This window comes from Pinus tabuliformis, chromosome 6, assembly GCF_031772625.1.
Source record: "Pinus tabuliformis cultivar Carrire ecotype Pingquan chromosome 6, CPIR1, whole genome shotgun sequence".
NCBI lineage: Eukaryota > Viridiplantae > Streptophyta > Pinopsida > Pinales > Pinaceae > Pinus > Pinus tabuliformis.
This window is the reverse complement of record NC_142292.1, coordinates 889,006,254-889,016,350: the sequence shown is the minus strand read 5'-3', so window position 1 is coordinate 889,016,350 and position 10,097 is coordinate 889,006,254. Positions and strand designations below refer to the sequence as shown.

At 39.7% G+C, this 10,097-nt stretch overlaps 1 long non-coding RNA gene and 1 pseudogene across 4 annotated transcripts; both read left to right on the top strand.

Moving 5' to 3' along the window:
* The first annotated feature begins 331 nt into the window (after nucleotides 1–331).
* On the top strand, nucleotides 332–3,015 carry LOC149261769 (protein JINGUBANG pseudogene; annotated as a pseudogene).
* Nucleotides 3,016–3,970: 955 nt separating this feature from the next.
* LOC149261768 (uncharacterized) lies at nucleotides 3,971–9,369 on the top strand. Of its 4 annotated transcripts, none has more exons than XR_016258530.1 (4): nucleotides 3,973–4,074; nucleotides 4,156–5,669; nucleotides 5,787–7,158; nucleotides 7,405–9,369. It is a non-coding gene; the product is annotated as an uncharacterized LOC149261768 (long non-coding RNA). The 4 variants fall into 4 exon arrangements; XR_016258533.1 differs by lacking the exon at nucleotides 7,405–9,369 and having other exon boundaries at nucleotides 4,156–4,743; nucleotides 5,543–5,669; nucleotides 5,787–6,404; XR_016258531.1 differs by lacking the exon at nucleotides 7,405–9,369 and having other exon boundaries at nucleotides 3,971–4,074; nucleotides 4,182–5,669; nucleotides 5,787–6,404.
* The last annotated feature ends 728 nt before the right edge of the window (nucleotides 9,370–10,097 follow it).

Below are 10,097 nucleotides of genomic sequence, written 5' to 3'. Positions count from 1 at the left end.
GAGCGTCTCCGGCAATGAAGAACTCTCTCAAAAATGGGATGCTGCAGCCCATCTCTGGTCACGAACGTAATGTTTGATGGGATTTTGTAGCCAATCTCCTGTCACGAACGTAATCGTTTTGACTTATAATGTATTGTTGGCGCTATAAGTCAAATGTTGCTGCTGCCACGAACTCATTTCAATGGTTTAGTTGGAAGGACACGTCATGGTGTTGACTAATGCCAAAGTCTGCCAAGCTACGTAACCTTTATCGTATAAGTAGACTTGTTTGTCTTTTATTCTTAATGGAACTCATGTGATGGATACGCTTCCTCTGCCGCGTCTCTGCTCAAGCTTTTCCTTCCCGTCTCTCATTTTCACGGAAAGTTCAATACAGTTTTCGCACGTTTTAACGCGCCCTTGTATTATCGTTGAATCCTAATCTGCACCCAAATGTTCATGTTCGACATTGTCTTTCAGTTCATCCAGAACTTTTCTGCTGCGAACATATATTTGACTGGTCCTGTCCTGCGTTTAATGCTATTCACCCAGGACACTTCATTACGCGTTCCCACTGCGTCTCACCTGTTACTTATATTACACAGCCCCTTCTTTGTTTACCGGATCCTAATACATTTGCCAACCCGAATACACTCAATTCCCCCCAAATCCCAATTGCTTTCTTCATATAACTGGAGAGCTTATTTCAGTTTTTCAACAGAGATAATCTGACTTCAATTTCGAAGTTTGATCAATACAGGAGTGTTGCAGGAGGATCGAAGTGAGCGGGGCAATTTTCACCTACGATGGCAGATTCTCCGCAAGCCACAAGAACCATCCTCAGGAATTTTCTGCAATCCGATCCTGGCCTGCCTTCGACCAGCGCCTGTTCAGCAGACGAGAGTTTTAGCCTCAACAACAGCTCACCTATGAAGTCGAACCACAGCTTTCTGTCCGCAAGCGCCGTGTCTCCGACAAGATCCAATCCCGCTTCTCCATATGCGATGTCGCCGTGGAGCAACGCTTCGGTGTGTCCTTCGCCGTGGACATTAATGTCTCTTCTGCACTCCCAGCACTTGACGCCCTTGCTGGACGGGAGATCATACGGATGCGTCGCTACGATGGTGAGACAAGACGGCCACGTATACGCACTCGCAGTGTCTGGCGACGGCCTGCTTTACACGGGTTCAGAGGGTGAAAACATTCGTGTATGGAAACACCCCACTTTTCACGAATACGGCTTCTTTAAAGCTGGCAACGGGTCCGTCAAGGCTCTGCTTATTGCACGGGGCTACGTTTTCAGCGCGCACCACGACAAGAAAATCCGCGTATGGCACCGCCATCGAAAGGATTCCGGCGCTTGCAGGCGAGTATGCACGCTTCCTACCACGAAAGATCAAATACAGAGTTCCATGAATCCCAGAAACTATGTACAGGTGCGGAGGCATCACAGTGCTACTTGGATTAAGCACTTCGACGCCATTTCCTCTCTGGCTTATAATGAAGAACGGGGTTTGCTGTATTCGGGTTCGTGGGACAAGACCGTGAAGGTGTGGAGAACGCGGGATTGGAAATGCGTGGAATCAATCGTGGCTCACGACGATGCCATTAGTTCTGTAGCCGTTGCGGCGGATGGATTGCTCTTCACCGGCTCGGCTGACAGCACAGTCAAAGTATGGGCTCCGATTCCGGGAAAGGCAAGGGCAAAGCATGTGCTCACACAAACTCTGACCGGCCAACAATCTGCTGCAGTGAACGCGCTCGCCCTCAGCACAGACGGAGCGATTCTCTACTCAGGATCGGCCGACGGGGCTATTAATGTGTGGGAACGAGAAAAGCCCATCTACATGAATTCGATGCTGCAACACGCCGGGATTCTGGGAGGCCATAAGCTTGCAGTGCTGTGTCTGGCCACCGTTAAGAATCTCCTTCTCAGCGGGTCGGCGGATAAGACGATACAAATATGGAGACGAGACCATATTTCTGGCTTCCATTCGTGGTTGGTGGTGTTGCAGGGCCACAGTGGACCCGTAAAGTCCATCGCGGCCACCGTTGACGTTTCCAATTCCAGGGGCTTTCTTGTTTATAGCGGGAGTATGGATCGGTCAGTGAAAGCATGGTGGATTGAAGATGCTGATTCTTCACCACATCGGAATGCTACTTACTATCCCACAAATCCTGTGCTGTCGCCCGCCTGGGTGCAAGAAAATTTCACGTGCTAAATCATGCCTCGGTATTGTACAGCGAATTTACAAAGAAAGCCATTTATTAAAACTAACAGAAACAGCTTGCCAGCCTGTTCAGCAAACTGCCATGAACGGTGATCTTAATCTATGGGGAAACATTTACTTCATGTAAAAGGCGTGCAATTAACGGGAATACACTATTTTTTCAACAGATAACGGGAATACGCTTTATGAGCAATGGAGAGACAAAACAGATAGAATGTGTGCGCTGGAATCATTTATAATGCATGGTTATGAATGACGTGGTAAACCATTTGTCTTAAAAATGCCGGTTTATTACTTGGGTTCCTGCTGAACTTTAAAAATTCTCATCGCATATTTTTCATATCAATAAAAGTTACTTATCTGTGCAAATACTCTATGCAAAAGCTGGGAATTGAAAGTCCAGCGCCATTGTTAGAATCGTGACTGGTAATTTTTTTAAATCTCAGAGAACAGGTGCTTCTTCTAAAATAATCCCCCAAAATAGATGTAGAAAAGTTTTCTGAGGGAAACCTGTCACTTCAATACTTCAATATTGGTTCAAGAGTTTTTTTTAGATATACTTAAGGCTTGCAGAGGGGATTTGAACATTTTTGAGATATATAACTAAGCTTGCAGAGAGGATCTGCTCACGTAGAGTTTGGATCATTGTGATGATGCAAGGTGATGTATCTCTCTTGAAGAAAAGACCATTCTTCATGTCAATAGTGTGGATTGACTTTGGTCGGTCGGGTAGATGTCATTGGTGAGAAAACTGATGCCTTGATATTTTGGATAGTTGAGATGTGTTGTCAATGGTGTGGGTCCAACATCCAAGTTTGTACTTATCAACATGTTTGTTTGAAATTGGAATTAATTAAAAAAAAGACGGAAAAAAATGTGAAATTGGGAAATAACAGGAAGAAGATGAATAGTCAATAAGAAAGAGTATGTTTAGTTTCGTAAAGAATTTTTGTAGACGGTTAATAATAGTATTTTTAAAAAAATTAATTATATTATTTATTGAGCAAAGAGGTTTATTTTACAGTGTAATATGAGGGGAGAAGTGAGTTTGTCTGTCTGTTTATTTAGTTGACATGTGTTTTTTTAAAATAAAAATAAATTATTTTAAAGAGAAAAATAATGCTGGCTATAATAATAATAATAATAAATTATCGAAAATAATTAGAAGTAAAAAAATATTTTTCAAAAATATCTTAATTGGAGATTTAAATAAACTATTTGAAGATCTACGTTAAGTAATTTATGTCATATCAACTTCATATATATTTAGATATAAAAAAAAATTGTTAAAATAAAATATTTTAATGTTGTATATAAAAAAATATTCGATAAAGGTTATCAATAAAATATTTTAATGATGATGATGATAGTTAACTTCCACTGAGACCAAAGTTTGGTCTATCAGACCAAAAGAAACAAATTATTTAGTTTGATTTACTATTTTTACGCCGTAAGGCGTTTCCCTTTGGGATTAACTTCCCTGGATGCCACTGTGTAATGCCTTGAGCCGTTGATCCATTGTGTTAGACGATTAAAAAAATCTCTTCCGTCCGATCATTATAGGCGGTTGCCCATGTAATGTGACCGATTCATTCTCCTTGCAACACATCACATCTCGCAGCGCATCACATCTGGCCAGCATGCACCCTTCAGGTTACCTGTATTCCCATGTTTCTAATGGCGAATAGGTATAAGGAAATGTTACCCTGCATGATATCCAGGGCAGCCACAGTCGATGTAATATGGAGCGGGATGGGCGGTGCATGATATCCAGGGCAGCCACAGTCGATGTAATATGGAGCGGGATGGGCGGGACAAGGTATGGAGCGGGATGGGCGGGACAAGGAACGGTGCACTGCAATTGGTAAGCTTGTATTTTTTTTTTTTCAATTACCATTTTGTTTTACTTTCTGATTACTAAGATGCAGTTTTCTGTGACTTGCAGAAGATGCAGTTTTCTGTGACTTGCAGATGTATGCAGAATTGCAAGTGCTTTCACCGTTGGTTCCTGATCGAGAGGTTTACTTTCTTCGATTCTGCAAACAGCACGCTGAGGGCGTATGAGCATTGGTAGATGTATCTGTTGATGGCCTTCGAGATAATTCGCCTGCGGGATTTATGAAATGCAGGAGGTTGCCTTCTGGTTGTTTGATTCAGGACATGCCCAACGGGTATTTCAAGGTTGTGCCCGAATCTTATATCGCTGATAATGGGGAATAGGAATTATCAGGCGGGTACAGTAACCAATTAATCTCAGATGTAATGTATATGTGTTTGATGAGATATCAGGCGACACGGGTAGAGCATGCGGAGTATGATGTTAGTGGAGTGCACAGGCTTTACCGTTCTCTGTTAAATTCGGGGATTTTTTTTTCCCTTTCTTTCTTCATTGCTAAAATGTGGGAGTTTGTCCACTGAAGTCAGTTGTGTCATGTGTGGATAACGCCTGAAATTGAAGGGCTGCCGTTCGCAAGCTGTCATGATGATCAGCCGGTGTTTGGTGTTGATATTGGTAGCATGAGGACGGATAGAGGTTGGTATTAGGAACGCGTACCCAGTTGTTTTCTGTGTGGATAATTTAAGAATGGGATTGCTTTATTTATGTTGTGGGTTGATTGAATTATGAATTCAAGATGGGCTTAAATTCAACAGCAGTTTGTATCATTGGAAAATGTCATACAGAAGAATTGTTATTTGGTATTGGTACCTGAAGACAATGTCTGGATGGAGTTAACATTCAGTAGTTGTGTTCGGTAAGAGGTGAAGCTGAGATGGTTTATGTTGTATTATAGAAATCTCCAGGAGCATATCAAGCAAATATTTTCGCTCTTGGACTTCGAAGAATAACAGTGGAAATTGGGTGTTTTTTTACTACAGGAAATTGGAACCGTTTTTCCTTGATTTTAATATTTATGTCTATCTGTTAAAAACTTGAAATTAACGCAAATGCAATCACATCATTTTTTCAAGAAATATTCATGCTAAAATATCGGCCGGCTTTAACCAGAACTTATTATGAACATGCAGAAATATTCATGCTAAAAAAAAAAATTGGTATAGGATCCGGAGTTGGGACTTCTAATTTCTGCCCCGAGAGACTATTTTTACTTTTGCTATTTCATAATTTTCTTCATAAATATTGATACCCCATTTCAACTAGAACTTCAACGGTTCAAGAGGGCCAAAAAGTATGAGACCCTTGTAATTATGCTGGTATGGTCGCTTGATAAATGCTGGTATGGTGTTAGGTTCTTATCCCTTCATTGGTGACTCCTTGCAAGGCACATATGACAAGGTAAATGAATCTCTGCTGCTTTTGACTTTTCAAACAGGCCGGATGGAGGGAAATACTTATTTTGTTGTTACTAGTGGTGGCTTAGATTGTTCATGATCCACTTGTACTTCCAGAGGATATGAATCCAACACTTGCAAACTTACTCGAAGGTCTTCTTTGCAAGGGTAAGTGACTTTTCTCAATTGAATGTTTTACAGAGCAGATTTTAATTTTAAGAGTTGCATTGCTGCAAATTTTGAAATTCACCATAATAATCAAGCTGCCACTATTGGATTTCACAGATCCGAAGAAAAGGATGAGCTTAGAGGCTGTTGCAAGGCATCCGTGGGTTATGAAGGATTTCACGTCAACTGTGCAGGTTTTGGGGAAATGTGAACAGGGTAGCTCCAGATATCATTATGATCATCATGAGAAAACTGTAGCTTCCTTAACAGGGATGGTTATGGTTTTTATTTTTACATATTTCATGGCTGCTTAGTCATGGAAGAGATGCTGTGGTTCTTCAGAAGAGAGGGTTCCTTTTCTCATTGTATTTATATTGAGTTGCTCTATGATGCTTGTACATTGTATCTGCCTGTATGACTTTAGATATTCAGCGGCATGCTTTAGTTGGACTTCCTTCTAATGCAATTGGGACCTCAAAGGAATATTATTTGACAGTTCTAACCATGCAAATAATAATCAAGAATCACATGATATGGTGGCTAATGTTCAAACTTCAAACTTTCAAAGCACTTCACTGTCAAGAGCTCTGGGGGAATTCTTCAAGATATCGGTGTGTCAGTTGCAGATTATGTGCTGGTAAGGTTGCAGCAAGCAAGTTCAGTGTCTCTGTTGTAAAATATGTGCTGTTAAGATGTAGCAATCAAGTTCTTCATACTAGGAATTCCCTGGTGTAATTCACAATCAAATAATATTGCAATTTGTGCATCCTCCTTGTAAAGGGATGTGAGGCGGAGGGTTTTAAGCACCTTGTGCATGTAATAACTCTATTTATGATAGCTTATTTTTTACGGCTTTGTGCAACCTGTTTTCAAGCTAGGTTGGTTGCCAGTCCAAATATCTGCAGAGATCTTGGCCATTTCAAATTGATCTAGAATCGGTCAAGTTAGTTTTCTTGTAGTGGAATATTATAAAGACCTTTCCTTTTATGGTTGTGGTACACAACTTGACGAGTGTAACAATAGAAAAGCAAGCTAATTGTGTGGCCAGGTTTTTCATGGCAGTGATGGAACTATCCCTGAATAAAATGGTCATATGGGGCTTCATATTTAGATTGTGATTTTTATTCTTATCTATATGTTCTTCAGAAAGGATTAATACACAACCCTAAAAACCCTGTTATCCCCTTTGACAAGCCATTTTACAAATATTTGGCTGTACTCACTGGAGCTGGATTGATTGCAGTGGTAATGATTTGGGACTAGTTCTAGAGTGGCGGTAATGGTTTGGGACTAGCTGCAAATTTTGCCAATATAAAGTTCAAATATCATGGGAGGGAAGAGGAGGGGACGACTTGAGTTGATGATGAGAGCCCTACTGCTGCTATTTTTCCCTCTACCATCCCTGGAAATTGACGCTATGGTTGTAACTATGCCAGTGCTCTGCTCTATTGGTCATGGTTTTCTTCGGCCCTTCCTACTCAGAGATCAGGTTCATTTCTAGCTTATATCCTCTGTGTATCACTGTCTTATTTGTCTCTTTTTGGGTAAAGTAAATGCCTCTTAAATGGAAAAAGAATGGTTGTTTTTTTTTCTTTTGTCCCATGAGGTTTTTGGCCCACATGTATGCACGGTTCAATCACTAGACATATTTGTATATTGAGTTTTTTTATTTGTGTTTGGTAGCGTTAAGAATATTATGCGACTTATCTGGTTTTTTTTTATTACCTGCATGAAGGTTTGAAGGATCTATTTGTTGAGATATTTGCTACCAGACCTGCACACTGAGAAACAGCTGCATTTACTGAAAGCTAAATGAAATTCAGTTGGATGATAAGAATGAAACAGCTATATGCTATCAAAGGAGAAACTTTATTACCTTGTTGATTCTGTTACTTCTACAGCGAATCAGCCCACTCATTGATGCCTTCATAGGCAGTCCTTAATGGCTATTAGCCAAGCTATCCAGATTCAAGACAGTATGAAACATCAAACAGTTCTCCAAAATTCCTTCGTTAGGCTAGTGCTTAGGTACACACTGGAAGCTTGAATCTCTTTTTCAAGCTCTTTTTCTTAATGAAGTCGTGTGGCCTGCTTCCTATTTGTAGTTGGCATTTAGAGAGTTTATAGATCCCCTCAGTTGCCATACAAGCATTGCAAGCACCACAAGCAAAGTTATGATTAGAGGCCTGGCTTCACAATTCTACAGACAAAAAGGTACAAGACGAGGGTGGAACCTCAAGCAAAAGAAACTCCATAAAGCAGCTAACAAAAGTTAAAACGGAATTGGTGAACTTTGCCAAGTGGCAATCCTCAAAACCACTTGTTCAATTGAAAATGAACCCATTCCCCTGGATATCTTAGAGACACAGAGGCCAATTCTACAAATATTGCCATTACAGTGCTCAGAAAACTACACTGAAGAAAACCAAAATATTCTATTGAAATATGGCATCTTTGCAAAATTTCAGGCTGGCTTGCAAAAGAAGAATCTTTGTTGCTGAATGGATAGGCTATAGGAAGTTGGAACTGCATTAGAAGTATTTTTTCTGCCAAATGGTCCCAACAAATATGGTAGCAAAGGTGAATCCATGACACCTATCCTTAGAAGCAGGAAAGATGAATCCATGACACCTATACTAAGAAGCAGCAAAGGCGAATCTGCGACAACTATACTTACAAGTAGCAAAGGTGAATCCATGACACCTATTCTTAGAGGAAGCAATCACCGGAGGAATACTGAAAGGACATAATTTCAGCTTGAATTTTGGGACTGAAGGAAAAATTGGAAATAAAGACGTGAGATAAATCATAGAAAATATATCCAATATATCAAAAAGAAATTATTGCCAAACATTACACATTTATCAAACAATCTATCCATAGAATGGAAAAAAAAAAAAAAAAAAAATTGGTCAAATTCAATTTCAGGGCTCTTGACACAGTTATTTTTCCCCGCAGAGATAAACCCGTTACATTCCTTCAATACACATGGTGTGTATTCATATATCAAAGAAGACCAAAAAGGAAATGCAGCTGTGAGAGCTCATATAGGGCCGAGCTCTTGCCCAAACACAAAGCTGTAAGATTCTTTTTTATTTCAGAGACAATTTCAATTGCATATGATTCATGAACATCAGAGCCTTCTCCGTCATCTAGTAAGTTTTTGCCCAGAATTTCCAATCTTGACCTTGGAGATTTTTCTTCGGTCCCATCACTGCCTTCTATGGTTGGAGAAACATATGAAGACTCCTGAAAAGAGCTAGAATAAAAGCCTCTTTTCTGATTGACATAAGACTTGTTAAGTTCTGGCATCCAATCTTTCCAAGGTTTCATTTTCTGCGGTGCAGAGGGGGATTGTGAAGGAGTGGGAGAGGGCAGATGTTGAGTCATAAGGTGCATCTGCTCCCTAGGTGCCAAGACATTACAATGCTATCCAATAACATACCTACAATTACTCCAGCTTTTCCTTTTGGTGTTTAGAAGAACTAGATATTTTTTCTCATACATATCCGATGTATCCAGGCTTGTGATTGTTGTTCCAATCTTAACTTCATTGACAAGCTCTTCCTTTTGCTAAGAAGCACACAGTAAATTTCTTCACAAAATGATACTATTATGGGGATTCTGCCTATTTGAATCAAAGGGTGATGCAGTTGGAAATGGAATGTGCTTTCCTAAGAAGCACACAGTAAAGTCAGAATGATATTTCAGGTGCTTCTAATCACATAAACTTGGACTCTGCAAAGATTGGAGAAATCAGGGAAGAAGACACTGTGTGGCAGCTCTTTGAAGCCATGGAAATAGGAGATTTGGAACCAATGCACTCTACGCAAGGAATGGAAGAAGCTGACAGCTGTAACATCTTTTATTTTTCTGATGTATTTCAAGGTTTTACTAATACTAGGAAGCTTTTACAGCATTTATACTTGTGTGAACTGTTGGAAATCTTTGTTATTAGTCTTTTGTAAGCTGGAAATTTTAGACATGGAGCTGGAATGCCTAGCTTATCTGGAATTTCAAAGAACAATGTACTTCTGTTGTTACGTAGGGTAACTGTTTATATATATTCAATTAAAACATTTTTATTTTACAATCATTTAACAATTAATTTATAACCAATCAACTATTAAATTAATACAAAACATCAATACTTTATAATAAAAACATGATATGACCATTAAACTAACATTCAAAATCTCATGAGGCCACAAAAAAACACCCCTTACAATGTGTAGAACTACAACAACCACAGATCAGTAGAGCTCCTCATCAAATATCCAAGATTATTGCCATGCACATTCCAGACCCATGTAAATACACAAAAGCAAATTCTCCATTCCTTTCTCAAACAGTGAATTGAACTTTCTTATTAAAAGAGTTTTATATTTTAATTCCCTCAATACAAATACTAAGCATGCCTTGGGGGAC